Here is a 16,679-nt window from a genome sequence, read left to right as displayed (position 1 = left end):
TAATTAAAATAATTATGTCGTAATGAGTGCAATAAAAAAGAATAATGAATGCTGCTATAAATACTAATAGGGAATGGAACTATATTAGATAGGATGCTCCAGGTGACAAAGTGTGGCAGGGAGGATGAGAAGGAGTCAGTCTTAGAAATGATGGAAGGAAAATTATCCAGGCAGAAGGAAGAAAAAGTGCAAAGGCTCCGAGGCAGGAAAGAACTTGATTTATCCCCAGAAAGAAAAGAATCTGAGTGGAACTGTGAGTGCAGGGGAAAGGGCACCAGTCACCTGACACAACTGCTTCAACTAAACAAACAAACAAAACTCAGGCCAAGAGTGGTTCAACAATTTGCCCATAGTCATTCTGTTAATTCATTTTTGCCTACAGTACACAATATATTTATTTTAATTTTCAAATATAGACATGGAGGGAAGAAAAAATTATTATTTTTTTAATAGATGAAAGAAAGTTTCCTATATCTAAGCCAAAGTTTTAGGTCGAAATTAGAAGGAACATAAAGAGAAATGAAATGTCAACAGTGAACATGTCTGCCTCGAAGCCATATAGACATAACTATATACCTTTTCATATAACAAAATATGGATTACTCAATTACAGTGATAGAGGGAAAAATAAGAACCAGAGAGAGTAGGAAAGAGAGGAAGAGAAGGGGAGAGAGAGAGAGAGAGAGAGAGAGAGAGAGAGAGAGAGAGAATGAAGAAGAGAAGGAGGAGGAGGTATATTGATGCATGAGGCTATTAGGCTTCTTCTTCTTCTCCTTCTTCTCCTTGCAGGACTTCCTTCCTGTCCTTCCTCCTTCTTCCTTCCTTCCGTCCTTCCTTCCTTTTCCCTTCTCTCCTCTCTTCCCTCTCTCCCTCTCTCCCTCTCCCTCCCCCTCCAGCCCCCTCCCACCCTCCCTCCCCCCCCCCCTCCCGCCCGCAAGAAGAAAGAAAGAAAGACATCTAAAGCTGAACATATTAGTGAAAGAACATATTATCTTACCTTCTATGTAGTTTCACACACCCCTGCCACCAGTCATTAAAAACACTAGAGAAGAGATTGATGACAAGTTAAATGCAAGATGATTACGAAACACGTGCCACAATCATAGTTGGTGATATCAGCTCTTTTATAAAACAGCTGATATTTCAATCATCTATCTAAAATGATAAGCTATTTAAGAGCAAATACAAAATTTCTTATAATCTTAATTTTTACTAGCTCCTAATCCTCTATCACGTAAGTTAGTGTCATGTCCCTCTAGAGAGTAAATCAAATTGACAATTCATAGTAAACACTGAATAAATCTTTAATGAATCATATAATAAATTCTTAGATTTTTTCCTAATGAAGTTTCTCCACAAGAGGTTAATTTAGTACCTTTATCTTATTTTTTTTTTACCCAGGGTGTTCACATTCTTTAGAAGTTATTGAAAAATGTGTACCATAATTATGTGCAGTGTAATTTGAACTATAAATTGTACTATAAAATCTATATTACTTCTAAACATTTCTCATTAGTTAGCAATTAAATAACTTAAAATGCTAAAGCATGCCATTCTCTGTTGCTAGAGACACAAAGGGGCAGACAGTTCTGGCGTTAACTTTAGTTAGACACATTTTAAAATTATATAAACAGAACCAAGTAGACTGATTGATCAGAGTAGAAATGAACAATACGCAGATGCAGACTATCGTGAAGATATTTTTAAGAAATTGGTATTCTTATTTCTAGCTACCTGTATTCCATTTCTATCTAGCAAACATATCTTGAACATGCTTTCAATAATTATTTGAAATACTTCCACTTGAGAAGGACAGATGACTCATAATTTTGACAGCTTTTCCAGTTGATTACGGTGTCTACAGAGAGTTCAAAAGCCTTAACAGAATTGGAGGACACTTATCTTACAGCCACCAAAGACAAACTTACCAGATTAATATCGCAAAGAAGGAATACAATATAGATAACAAAATTTGAAGTACAAATTGCCCAGGCAATGCTAATACACCATGCCAATTCTAGTCCTTAAAGAGGATTTTATCCATGGAGAGTAAACTCTTTTGTGGTATGTCTCTCCATAGGAATAGTTATAGTCATACTCCAGCATTCTCAGTGTTAAAGATGAATTGTTTTCTTCTTCACTGACTCCACAAGAGGCTGAGCTAAAATGTTTCCTTAAATGGTTCTAGACTCTAGAGAAGCTGCATATAATGATTTGACCATTATCAATTCTCCTTGGAGGGTATGATCTACACGTCCTTACCTGCCACTCCAGACTCCTGGCAGTAGATATGTCATATAACATAGGTTCTGGGAACTTCGCTGTATTGAGCCAGCTCCATCATTTGTAGCAAAGTCTAAATACGCTGAAATAGTGGTTGGACAGTAACATTAAGAAAGCAGCATTTGAACTGTCTTCTTTTCTGTCTCATAAATCTTTAAATCATCTACATAGAGGACAGTGAACCATATTTGGATCTATTTTCCCAAAAATATATCCAAAGCGCCCCAAGAAAGAAGAACCCAGTCCCCTGAGCAGATGCTGAAGGACCACATCATGATTCTATATGCATGACGGTTCCACAGTATATTGTTTTTAAAATCCACAAAACCGTAATGTTAAGAGAAATGAGAAACCTTTAAAACAGGCTCAGAAATGCTCTCACCAGACTAATGGTCTTGATATTGACATTGAAATCCCTGGACAATGAGAGCAACAATTGTGAGGTTCTCAAATTTTTCATTCTTAGGTTGAGGACATTTATTTTAGTGGCTACATGTACCTGCTATAGAATCTTCCTGGACTCAAATCCTGGCTCTATGGCATTGCTCCATTAAAGAGGTGACTTTGCATAAGTTCTCAACCTTTGGGGATCTCAGTTTCTTCACCTGCAAAATGAGGCTTACACTATAGGCTCATTAGGAGAATTTAAGGTAAAAACGGGAAGTGTTTATACAGTATTTACTACATTTGAAAAAAAAAAGTTATTAGGTGAGATGAAGAAAGAACTAATAATTGCATATGTTTGGGCTCCATAGATACTAAAGTTAGGAGTGGAGCATATATCTGTTGAGTGTTCTCTTCTTTTTTTGATTCCCTATGGAACAAAAAGTCAAAAGGCAGACGACTGACATGATGAAATCCCTCAGCATGTATCAGGGCAGCCAGGACGACAATACGTCAGCATAATTTCACGTCTGGGTTAGACTCATTCCTATCAGACACTCGCAAGAACAGAAATTACAGTTCTTGCCGTCATCTGACTTTCTGTTTACCATACTACATTTTATCCTTATAATCAGAAAACACAGTGTTTAAGTAACACAAAAGAATGGGTAGTTTCAATATTTTTCAATTGTATAATATACTCCAAGGCCCACATGTATTTTTTCCATGCTTAGAAATGCAGATGTCCAAAACACACAGATTAAAGCGCCCAAAGCTGAAACACGACAGCCAGTGGTATAGGCAACGATAAGAGTATTTTAACTATGACTTACGGCTATCAGATACGTTACAAACATACGTTATATTATTGAAAATGCTGTAAACATACAAATAAGGATTAGAAGAAAGTTCAGATAATATGCAAATAGCTTGATTTATTGAAGAAAAAGATTTCAGGTAAATAAAGTGATTTAAAATTTGTTTTCGCTGTTATAATGTTTGCATAATATTGTAAACTGTACACATAATCATATCTACTAAAATACTTTTTTAAAACTAGCTACTTGTGGAAAGTTGCTAATTATTTTTGTCATACGAGTAAAAAATAGATAACTAATCTCACTTGTCAAAGGTTACTCTAACAGTTTAAAAAACCCCATTTGTAATGAACTTTCAAATAGCTTAAAACATCTATTATTAGGATTCCTAATAGCAGATAAATGATTGCTTATTAAATGTTGTAAAGGTTTAATATAAAAATAATCATAAAAGTAGTACAGAACTAAGCCAATACTTATTTTTTCTAAAGTTGAGTGTACACATACACACACATACACAATTATCTGTTTTTGAGAAATTTTAAGTTATATAAGCCTTTAATCTAAAAATTTGATCTATCAGATCTCTAATCTAGACACTGAAAGTGATAGTTTTACTGAGAAATTATTTTTATGTAAATTTTATTGAGAAAGTTTTCAACATGGGTTAGATACTTATCAATGCACATTAAATGTTTTTGAGAAATTATAATTACAATTCACTGAAATTTTTAGATGTACTTAAAACTATTTACAAGAATAAAAATAACAATTACATGTAAATAAAACCTTTAGCCTTAATGGATATGTATAGAGGGACATTCAAATATAAATTCAAATTAACTTCGGCCACCCAATAATCTAAATGCATTAGCCTCACAGTCAATAATGCTATTTAGGAATATGTAGACAGTTTTGGTTCTATATGTAAAAGTTGCCCCCATCACAACCCTGCAATGAACTTCTTTATATGTAAGCAAAATAACTAAAGAAGAAGAGTCTGAAAAGGACTGTCCACAAAGGGATGAAGCCAATGGCCCTGTCCTCTGCTTGGTCAGATGTGAGTGGCTGAACATTTATCTAACAGTTGCCTGGAGTCTGTCCTGTGATTCTCAGAACAGCTACATTTGCACCGATTTTTGGCTACACTAAGCATTAAGTGAAGAAAGTTACAGTGACAAATCGAAGAACAAAAATTATTCTGTCCATTTCCTGACTATTTTAGGTGAAAATGTTTCAGACCAAGATTACTCAAAAAAGCATCTTGAATTTCCACTTACGTCTGCTTATTCAGTTAATATAAAATCCCAAGCTAAGTTTCTTTATTGTGGCTTTCTACAAAAGACACTTTTCAGTTAAGGTGCTTTAAATGTTGACAGGTAAGGCATTCTCTAAATCAGGTATATACTTAGTACCTACTGTCACCTAATAAGGGGGTGCAGCATGTATGCTGGGTCAACCAGAAGTTCAACAAGCAGTACTGTAAAGGAAAAGCAATTAGGACATTATAGTATTTTGATGTTTGACTATTTTCACATACAGCACGCATCAAAATGAAGAATAGCTAAGAGAAAATCTCTAAATAACTAAAAAGTTTTATCAAGAGCAACACTAAACCAGGTTCTGCTTGTTGTTCTTGTTGAAAGCATTCCTTAATGTTGATTTGTTTATTCTTCTAGAATGTCGAGAGGGGGAAAATAACTCAAGCTGATAAATAATGTTTTTCTTTTAATTTGTTTTTTTGAGTCCCACAGTTCAGTATTTACATAAATGGGTGCCCTGCTGCTATTGAATCATTCATCTATGTTTGTCTAGAAACTGTTTCCTATAAAGTTAAACCCATATGTTTTGCAATGCTTTTCTCCCTCTGAAAAATAAATCTGAATTTTTCCTTTCTACTACCATTGACAAGAATTCTAAAATTGATTTTTCATAAAATCTCCCAACAAAGGATTAGAAAATGTCATAAAAAACAGTCTAACATGCCTCCACAGATCGTTTATTATCGGGTTCTAATTCTTCTTCATTTTCTTGAAGCTTCATCTGAGGGGGGAAAAAAAAACCCTCAGTAACCTGGCTACAAGAAAAAAAAATACATGGTTATTAGAGTTAGAGTTTAGACCATAAAAGTTCAACTAGTCTCCTTTTTTTCCAAGTATCATAAATGCTTAAGTTTTATTTTTCCTAGTTTTGGGAAGTATGAGGCAGGTACTTTCTAAAAAAACAAAATTCTTTTCAAAGCTATAATCATAAATTTGCAAGCTTGAAGCCCAAACTACTGAATTCATTCGTGAAAAAAAAAAAAAAAATCTTAGTACGGTCTTTTCAATTTTGCCAAAAGAAAGAAAGAAAAAATACTGACTTGTGAAAGTATAGTAAATTTTAGGGAATTTTTCAGGACATCAATAATACCATCTCCCAAATAAAACCCCAAGGGAGTTAACCTTTCAATAATATGGAAGAAGTTTAGGTTTTGCCCATGGAGGAAATTTCTAGATCTGAGATCCTTACTACTAAGATTAGCAGCAGGTGGGAGGCACAAGGACTAATGGCTTAAAGACTTTAGTTCTCTTTCTACCCGCTCAACTTGTTACCCTTTAAGCTATTTGATTTAAAAACAAGCTGTGTTTTTATTCAATTATTTTCCATCCCAAGTTCGGGCGATGGGAACCAATCTCTATTTCGTCGTGCTGCACTCCCTGCCTTTTCACTACTTTTCTTTATAAAAGAGATAAACACATTCTTGTCGTCCACAGCTGTTCCTCCAGATGTTCCTGAACCAGGACCAAAATCAGCTCATCTGTGCCTTAAATGTGGTCTTCTTGAGAATTCTTGTGGGAGTTGCTGTCTTCTCTAGGTGAGCTCTTTCACAATTGCGGTGCACAGCAAGACGAGACCTTTTCTTCTCAAGAACATCTGCCCGCCAAGAGCAGGATGAGGCTGCCCTTGACCAACTTGGCTAGGGAACAGGGAACGGGCCCCCCACAATCAAGTGGGGATAGGAGAAGGCAAGAACAACAGCTATCAGCTGGGAGCCAGGGGGAGGGGACCACAGTGAGAGGTCCTGGTGAGGAAGAAATCTGAGCGCCTGTCTGCGGTTGAATTCTGAGTTCATTTATTGAGGATGTAATGTGTGCTGTGTAGCCGACGTACATCATTTTAATTTAAATCTTACTTTATATTGTAGTGAATCTCATCACCATTATACAGATTAGAAAACCAAGGCTTAGGGAATATATGAATAAGAATTTGAGGGGTGATATTGCCAGAAATCTAACTCAAACTGTTTTAAGTAAAAGAGAATTTAGTTGGCTCAAGCAATTGGAAAGTCTACAGCGTTGCCTTCAGACCTGGCTGAGTCCAGAGGTTTAGAGTTTATCTTCATATTTTTGACACTTCATCTTTGTTTCTCAGCTCTACCTCCCTCTGTGTTGGCTTTATTCTACGACAGGCTCTCTTCATGTGTATGAAAGTTCCAGACTGACATCATCCTTGTAGCTAGCAATCCTAACAGGGAGAAAGATTGTCTTTTTCCTGACAACTCCAGAAAAAAAAGTCCCAAGGAAGACTCTGGTTTTTGGCTTGGCTTCTAGCCCCATACCTGAACCAATTACAGGAACAGGGTGCTCTGGGCAGACCTGGGTCAAGTGCCCATCTTCGTGATGAGAAAGTGTGGTCAGACTCAACTTAACCAGATGAAGAAGGTTCCCACAGAAAATAAGTGTTCACTGACCATAGTAAGTGGGAAAAGGAAAACATGCTTGGAAAAAAATAAATAAATAGTAAAATTAAATTAAATTAAAATAAAATAAATCTGTAGCTGCCTCATTCTGATAAAGGAAGGTGAAAAATCTTGCTTGAGGCCATAGTGCTGGGACTCTTTTTCACTTGAACTGACTCCAAACCCCAGACACTCGCACCTTTAAGAAGAAAGAGAGGAACGTACAGCAGTCACCCCTTATCCGTGGTTTCAGTTTCCATGGTTTCAGTCACCTGTGGTCAACCACGGTCTGAAAATATCAAGTGGAAAATTCCAAAAATAAACAATTCGTAAGTTTTAAATTGTGCGCCGTTCTGAGAAGCTTGATGAAATCGCAAGCTGTCCCGCTCTGTCCCACCCAGACATGACTCATTCCTTCTTCCAGCTGTATACGCTCCCCAACCCTTAGTCACCAGTAGCTCCCTCAGTTATCAGATCGACTGTCACCAAATTGCAATGCTCCCCTTCAAGTCACCTTATTTTACTTAATAATGGCCCCAAAGCACAAGAGTAGTGAGGCTGACAATTCAGGAATGCCAAAGAGAAGCCATAATGTGCTTCTTTTCAGTGAAAAGGTGTGTATGTATAGGGGAAAAAAAAAAACACAGGTTATACGCAGGGTTCAATCTAAATCATAATTACGCATTCTAAAATATATTTAAAGTGTTTTTACCATTGTAAGAGAGCATGTGTGTGGAATGTAATGGCTCGACATCATCAACATATACATCAGCCATTATAATGTCCTATAACATAATTACGCTATAAGGTTTCTTGAGGTTATTGGAACTATTTACCCATATCTTGAATTTAAGTTTTCGGATCAGCTTTCGTTATTTTTCTTTCACCTCCCTCACTTGGCAGGACAATCTCGAAACCAAAAAGAAAAAAATTATCTTTCGAGTAGGATAAAAGGATGGTCACCTACCCCTTCTAGCCTCTATCGATATGGTCTGCCATCTTGTTTGCTGCTTCAAAGCTATAGTGAATGTTCAACTGAGATAACCAGACACATTAGAAAGGTATAGGGATGTTAAACTAATATCCTAGGAATGCCTTTTTGAAAATGAACTTATAAAGACATTTAATACTGATAACGAGCTTTTTATGACATAAGTATTAAGAAATAACATTTCTAAGAAAAAACACTTTGTCAGTAACTACATAGACAATACCTCAAATATTGAGAAAACAATAAAATACCTTTTTTTATATGAAAGTAAGTTTCATAAAATATTGAGGATAAAGAGATATAGAAATTGGGATGATGTGGCAGATCTGGGCATCCTTCTCACTCCCAGAGTAGAAAGGTGATAGAAAATAGTGTTTTAGAGCTTGGAATTTGGAGTCATCCATATTTGGGTTTGATTCGAAGATCGATCACCTTTTTGCTATGTATCCACAAGCAAGTCCCTTAGCCTCTCTGAGCATCAGCTTACTCACTTATAAAACACAAACAGCAACTGCTTCTTCCAAAGGTACTTATGGGAATTAAAAAAGAAAATATTTTGAAGTGCTTGACGCAAGTACTTGGAAAGTGATGTTCAAATAAAAATTGTTGTTGCTTCTGCTGCTTTGATCCAAGAGACTCTAGTCACATGACATATAAAAAGTTCTGGAGTCAATAATATAGCAACATAGGCGGAAGAGTGCTTGCTAAATACTGAAAAACTGAGGGTTAGGGTTTTAGTCAAATTTTCCCTGACTTTCGAACTGTTAGGAAAGATAAAGCAGTTGGAGAAATTTTCATCTCCAAAATAAAAATAAAATTTATAAATGCATAAAATTCATTTATACTTACTATTCCCTCTGTTATGATTTTAGTGATATGGGGTGGACAGATGCCAAGAATTCAAACAATGGAGTCATGTCTTATAAAGAATGGAGGACCCTAAGTCAATAGGTATCACACAAACCAGTGCAAATAGCCCAACATCAGAGATAACAGACCTGCCTGGATTGTGCATAACAATCTAGCAGTCCTGTATTGCATATTTTAAGAGAAGGGATCCCAACTTTCGTGCTCTAGGGCTCTTGCATTGCATGATTAGGGAAGCATGGTCCCTCCCCTGGTTGATCAGGGGCCAAGATACAATAGCAATATTTGTTGACAGAATCTTGGCTCCCATCCTATCATTCTATCTTAAGCATTCATTGTTGGGAGTAATTCCGGCCCCTCCCTGCCATGATAGTATGAGAATAGGAGGTTGGTGTCCAAACTTGCATTTGACAAGGATTGATTGGCTTAAAACGCTGACCCTGAAACTAATTTGCATGGAGCATCAAGGAAAACAAATTCTTTTACTGGGAGGCAAGCTTGTAAGGGATCAGTGTTGGGCAAATTAATCCTTACATCTCAAGAGATAAAATCATTCTTTTCTCTAGTCAAAACTACCTTTGAAAGTGCCCTTAAATTTACCTAAAGCACAATGGGTGATGTACAGAATTCTGCACAGTAATTGTATGCACAGTAAAATAAAGAATCACTGAGCTAGGCTGAAGGGGGAAAAAAAATCTATAGGCAAATAGAAGGGCATTCAAATCATTTGGCTTTTACAAAACACTGAAACCTCTAGGTGAATGAGAGCTTGGTGGAGAATTCTACAATATTCTTACTCATGTACAGAGCTTACACCATCCTCTTTTAGTAGAAAATCTCTATAGCATTAATATTATTAATAGGTTTGTTTGTTGTTTGAAAAATTATATCAGTTCTTAAGTTAAATGGACTTGATTTCCACAGGTAACAGTTGTTGATATAACAACGAAAACTGAATTATTTTTGTTCTCCATCATATTTGAGCTTTACTTTGTTTTTGTTTTCTTGGTCAAGAGATACTCGGTGGTCAAGTGGAAAATAATGACATAAAAAATATTACAATAAAAGAAGACAATTATTACTAAGAGATAGATGTTAAAGAGTCAAACAGAAAATTATTACTAAGAAATACATATTAGTCAAACAGACCATTTTTCCTCTGTCACCTCATTAGAGGAAAGCTACTACGTGCCAAAAACATTCTTATACATTGTCTTATTTGACTCTTTTAATAATTCTATGATACTTAGTTTTATAAATGAGAAAACTCGGGGTTCAAGAGATGAAGCGATTAACTTTTGCCCTTCTCTTGCCTCTGTATCACACCTTAAAAAATAATCTGATATTTAGGCATCATAATTAAGCCTGAAGTACAACATAGAAATTCACTTGCCTCTTTAGTTAAATATACTTGCTAAAAATAGGTATGAAATCTGTCTATCAAATATTTAGCTAATGATTCTATCTGTGTATACGGAATCATTAGCATTACCTGGTTCTAGATGTTATTAGAAATATTTTTAATCTTATCATATTAGATATACTCATATGCTTTGGGAACTGCAATTATTTACATCTAACTCAAATAGTTACCCAGATAAATGTTTGTATTTTTAGCTTTCTTCCTTAGCAGCCCCGGAAATAAGTCTAACTGCTCACTGTTACAACATTTTAAAGGCATTTTCATGCTTTTCAGTTGTTATTTAGATAATCATATAATGTTATTACAAAGGATGACATTTTAATGTAAGAAATCATAATATTTAGCAATCAACATAATTTACTTAACATGGAATACTCTAAAATATTCATTTTAAAATATTCATTGAGCTTCTTTTATGTCTCAAAAACACTTCTTGGTGCTAAAGATGCAGCGATGAACAAGGCAGACACAATTCCTCAGAAATAGGAGACAAAAAAATAAGGAAGTAAACAAAATAATAAGCAATCGGTATAGATAACAGATCATAACGTAGGCATTGAAGGAAACAAACAGAAGACGTGAGAGAAAGTAACGTGGACGTTGGGTGGTGGGAGGACAGGGGAACCTTCCTTAGCAGAGAAGTCGGGGGAGTCTTTTCAGAGGAGAGAGCTGAACTTAAACTTGATGGAGAGAAAGTCCACCATTGGGATGCAGGCTTTCCAAGTACAGAAAACGGCGAATTCCTAAGACAGGAAAGAATGTGGCTGTTGGACCAAGTTGACCGTTGAAACAGACAGTGGAATAGGAAGAGGGTAGAGAGGTGGGTCAGGACCAGACCACACGGGGACTCGTAAGCCACAGTAAGGAGTTTGGATGTAATACCAAGACCAATGGGAGCCACTTAAGGTGAATTCGGTCAGGGAAGGCCAGAGACTGGTTTGTATTTAGCATGCCTGCCGGAGAGTGATGCTCACTTTGTGACAAACACTGTAGAGAGAGTTCTTCTTACTCCATTGGTGGTCATGTCACTATTGTGACATGAAAAAGAGAGCCACAAAAAGTTAGTTATTTAGAATCACTCAGGTGATGGGTTTGAAATTCATACATCTGACTCCCAAGACCAAGTACTTAGACCATCAGGCCTGGCTCTGATAATTACTAAACAGCCTAATCAATGACACATTCCCCATTGTTGATATGTTCAGCACTTGATGGGCCCATTTCTTGAGTCAGATAGGGATCCAAACTAAATAAAATAATTTTTTGAGGGTTACAGGCAATATCAGTTTAAACTAAGATTTGCACTGGAATAAAGACTCTTAGTCGAAAGACGAGTAAAGAATTAGAACTCAAATATATAAAAAAGATGAATGTTTGGTGCTGACCAGGCGCTCTTTATTTTTATGGAAGATCACCCAAAGAAGCAGTGAAAGGCCTAGAACATCCTTAAGAACAAATGTCTCTGCTTTTATTTTTTCGCCTGATACTTTTCTTTCTCAGCTGGGGTTCCTTTGAATTGATTTCACGGGGAAGAACTCCCATTGTCACAAATGAAAGTTCCACCTGCAATCTATAGCGAGGCAAATGGACTCACCAGGAGGATAATGAAATAGATAGGTATTGCTGAAATCAGAGAACCGGGAAGTAGATAAGTAGCAGTTTGAAGTTATACTTTATCACAGACGTCAAAATAGAGGTCTAAGAAGTAGGCATTGTTCTTAGAGAAGCAAACAGACATTTGTGCATGAGAAAAAGATCTGGCGATAGAATGAGACTAGGACAGAGGAATAATGGGAATTTATAAAAGAGGATAACAGGGCAGATGAGCAGAATGGGAGCGGACTCACATGACAGAATGTTAAGGGAAGGTCTGTCTTAACCTGTTCAAGCTACTATGATGAAATACCTTAGACCGGGCTGCTTAAAAACAACAGAAATTTATTTCTCACGTTCTGGAGCCTGGAAGTCCAAGGTCAAGGTGCCAGTCGATTCAGTGTCTGGCAGGAACCCGCTTCCTTAGTGACTGCCATTCTCTCCCTGTAACTTCACAGAGCAGAAGTGGGTAAGGGCGCTTTGTCTGGCTGCTTTTCTAAGGGCGCTAATTCCATTTATGAGGGCTCCACCCTCATAATCTAATCACCTGCCAAAGACTCCCACCTCCTTAAAGCATCACATTGGGGGGTTTGTATTTCAACATATAAATTTTTCAGGGACACAAACATTCAATCCAAAGGATGGTCCAACTATGTATCTGTGACTTTACCTACATTGATTTAAAACTACCTAGCAAAATAGGTATTAGAATCCCTACTATGTGGAAGACGCAAGACCTGAGAGAGACGAATGGCTCAGGTCACATAGGTGGTAAGTAAAAGCAGAATTTTCCACATTTCCCCCCAAACACTCAGATCTCTCAAATCTTCCTGCTCTACATGTCTATATTTATCACTGAAATCTCTATTTTGACTGCAGCGAGGAGAATGGAGTGAGAAAAGTCCCCTGTTCTGCACTCAACTGCATGTTGACATGTACGTGAATGTTGGTGTGGCTATCATTGCCACGCCAGGTGAAGAAGGCAGTCACCGACTGAGAGATGGTTGACTTTCATCTGTGTTACTAGTGGTAGCACTCGTGTTAGGCCAAGCAGATAAATCTCTTCTTTTTGCATCCTCTCGCAGCTTGCCCATACTGCCAAGGAAATCAATTGCATAACGGTACCGGGACAGGTTCCCCGGAAGTTGCTGACCAGAGTGAAGGAAGCGAGGTTATTGCGTGGGTTAGGATTAGGACATCTGTCATTTTGATGACGAAGGGGGGTTTGCTTGTGCAGTTTTCTGTTCCCACTTGCTCAGGAGTGAGCCAAATGTAAAAGAAGGACCCAATTCAAAAGGAGAGGCAAAGGCCGGCTGATATGTGCAAATTACGATCATATCAACATCACCATGTTTTTTTTTTCTGGTTTTCAAGGTACGAAATACATTTTTAGTACAATTTTTCTCAGTTTTTCCATCATCGAGGATGTCTTTTCTTATATTTCCACTAAGATTCCACATGTTGACAGATTTTTATCTACCAAACTTATTACGTAAATTAATTCCTTTGCTGAGTTTTATTTATCAAAGATATAATTGTCCATCGAAGTTTTTAATCGGCCTGGCATTATAATATTTCCACAGCGTGCTAATTCTAATTCCAGATTAAAGCAAAAAAAAAAAAAAAATTGACATTTTAATTATAGGTAGCTTTGTCATAGTAAATGAGTCATTTTGACTGGCTTTTTGCAAATACTGAAAATAGCTTCCAGTTGTCCTAAAGATCCAAGCACCTTGGGTTCAGAAACAATGTAGTTGAAATGGCAGCTAAAGCTGTCCAGCAGCTGTTGGGTTTACTGGTCTGGACTCTAAAAGAGAATGATAGCTAAACATCACCGGAATGTCTGCAGATTCGAAGCCTTACGATAGCATCACCCTGGACCAGCGTAATGTGCGTGAAGAAGAGAAGTGTCACTAAAACTGGGAGACAGCCACACATTAAGTATTAAGGAAAGAAAAAGAAGCCCTCATATCACCTAGAGGAGATCCCAGGATGGAGTAACACGACGTCATAATCGGGAGGGAGCTAGTGCTTTTGTAATGGCTGCAACATGACTACTAAGAATTTATTATTTGTAAGAAAATTACTGCTTGGCTATGCCCATGACAACATGGCTATGTCTATGGAAACATAAGAACATAACATTTTAAACAAACTTTTTGCTGTTGTAACCCCACTTATGTACCTGACCTGCAAGTTGACAGGTAGTGAATAAAAAAAAAAAAAAGATAGCCCTTTGTGTTTAGACAGAATGAAAAATGAGAGTTTGGGCTTAAAAACCCTGTACCTCTACATTTCGGGGCTGCTTAATTTGGGGTCTGCATACCCCTGGCAAACCAGCTGGCTGAATAAAGCGTGTTTCCTATAACTCACTGAGTTCCGGTGGTCTGTGTGTCTTTCGGGGGTTGGCGGCTACAACACTTTGAAGGCCAAGGGAGGAAAGTGTCCAGAAGGACTGGTCCCAGGGTCAGTGCTGTACAGAGGGTCAAGTGAAACCGGACCACGGTCCACTGGCTTTTCTCTCCTGTTTTGTTAAAAGGGGAAAATCAGTATGAGATTGGGCAGATTTGGAAAGAGACACCTGTTTTAATCTCTTCTTAGCTCTAATAGTTTATCTTTAACCCACTTCTCATCATCAACATGTAAATATATTCAAAATGTTCCAGAATATGACTTTCTCATTTTCACAGCTATGGAATAATGACAATCAGAGGGTGTACCTGAGGGGCCATACATCACCTCTATTTTAACTGATAAAGCTGAGAATCCCAAGGAAACCCATCTAACTTTAGTGCAGCAATTTTCAAGTGTAAGCCATTGCCTAGTGAAAATGAGGCATGTTTAGTAGCTGCATTAAATCTTTCAGGTCACTGGGTCAGTTGTTATATGAAATTGTATAAGAGAATAAATACAGATTACTGATTACATTCAATAATCTATGAGGAGAATCTACCCTAGGACAGTGGTAATTTGATTTTTTTTTAATCTTATTTTCTTCCTCTATTCACTATTCCCAGACAACCGTAACAAGATCAGTATAATCTGCCCGGATGCCTAACGTTAACAGATAACTATTCTTTAGGAGAAGAGAATCACTTCAAAAAGTATTCTTCTAACTGAGAAAAAATTTATCATAAAAACTGACATTGTGGGTGCTGTGGCATGCCACCTGGGTCTCCCCTTGAACCCACTTCCCTGGCCAGCTGCTCCCTACTGCCCCTGCTTTGTAACAAAATCCATCCAAAATATTACTTGCACTCATTGTCTCCAATTCCTCTCCTGCTATCCTCTCCTAAACCCACCCGAGCAGAACTTGCTGCCACTATTGCACAGCAACTGCTTTTCTAAAGGTCCCCCAATCACAATCACAGTGACAAATCCAGCCATCGATTCTCAGCCCATGCCTAACTGGACACACAGCAATGCCTGATACGCTGGATCGCTATAGGATGCATTACACTCTACACAGCCATGATTCCCTTTGGAATTTCTAGGACACCGACCTCCCTTCCCAAACCAACTCCATCCGTGGTCTTCTCACAATAGTTCATGGTCACTCCTTTTTACCAGTTTTCGGGTCAACACTCCAGAGTCATCCTTGACTTTTTTCTTTCTCTCGCAAAGAATAGCCAAACCAGCAAGCAAATTGTGCCAATGCCATCTTCAAAATTTATCCAAAATCTGACTGTTTTTCCCCACCTGCCTATACTGCTCCCATCCTGATTCTATCCGCTCTCAGCTCTCAGCAGAACAACTGCAAGAGACATCAAAGTCATCGCCCTGTTTTCATCTTTGCCTCTCTTCGGTCTGTTCTCGGTTTGGCAGCCAAAGCAATATTTATAAAACATACGTCAAATTATCCATTCCTATGCTCAAAACGCAATATCTTCTCATGCAATATGTAGTAAATTCCAACCCCTAGAGCGGTCTGTAGGACTCTACAGGGTTTGATCTCCCTGTTAGCTTTTGACCACCTTTTCTACTGTTGAATTCCTCGCTTACTCCATTCCAGCCTCCTTGCTGTTCTTAGAAGAGGCCAAGCACGTTCTTTCTGTTTTCAATGCTCTTACCCCAGATACCCATTTGGCTAATTCCATTACTGCTTTCAAATCTTTGCTCAAATGTCATTTGCTCAATGAGACTTACCCTGATCATACTATTTAAAAATTTTAAAAACCCTTGGTATTCCTGATCCCCCCCCCACCTTACTATAGGTTTTTTTTTTTTAATTTTATAGCACTTATCACCTTTGAGTGGTCTATATAAATTATCTCTTATTTATGATGTGTCCCCCTAATAGGGACACAAATTTCATGAGAGGAGGGACTTGGCTTACATTTTTCACTGATGTATCCCAAGTACATAGACTAGAGCCTGGCACATATAGGTGCTCATTAAATACCTGTTGAATGGCTCTGGTGGTGCTGTCTTTCTTTTATTATTATTATTTATTTTTAATTGAAGAAATAATGTAAATTTTTTCCCCCATCTACCTCCCCGCTACCCTCTGGTAACCACTAGGCCATTGTCCATGTCCGCAGGTGTGCTGTCTTTCTAACCTGAGCACACCATTGCTTGTTCTGACTTCCTTTGGTGACT

At 37.5% G+C, this 16,679-nt stretch overlaps 1 long non-coding RNA gene across 3 annotated transcripts in view; it reads right to left on the bottom strand.

Moving 5' to 3' along the window:
- The window catches only part of LOC107521650, a 131,428-nt gene that overhangs the window by 7,082 nt on the left and 107,667 nt on the right, over positions 1-16,679 (bottom strand). For all 3 annotated transcript variants that reach the window (XR_001599617.2, XR_001599618.2, XR_001599619.2), the window contains 4 exons: positions 14,454-14,604; positions 12,437-12,530; positions 2,263-2,365; positions 998-1,042 (listed from right to left, as the gene is read on the bottom strand). This is a non-coding gene — a long non-coding RNA (uncharacterized LOC107521650). The remainder of the gene's footprint in view (positions 1-997; positions 1,043-2,262; positions 2,366-12,436; positions 12,531-14,453; positions 14,605-16,679) is intronic.

The sequence above is a fragment of the Rousettus aegyptiacus genome, unplaced genomic scaffold (genome assembly GCF_014176215.1).
Source record: "Rousettus aegyptiacus isolate mRouAeg1 unplaced genomic scaffold, mRouAeg1.p scaffold_m13_p_17, whole genome shotgun sequence".
Taxonomy (NCBI): domain Eukaryota; kingdom Metazoa; phylum Chordata; class Mammalia; order Chiroptera; family Pteropodidae; genus Rousettus; species Rousettus aegyptiacus.
Note: the sequence above shows the minus strand (reverse complement) of the source record. Positions and strands in the feature narration are given on the sequence as shown.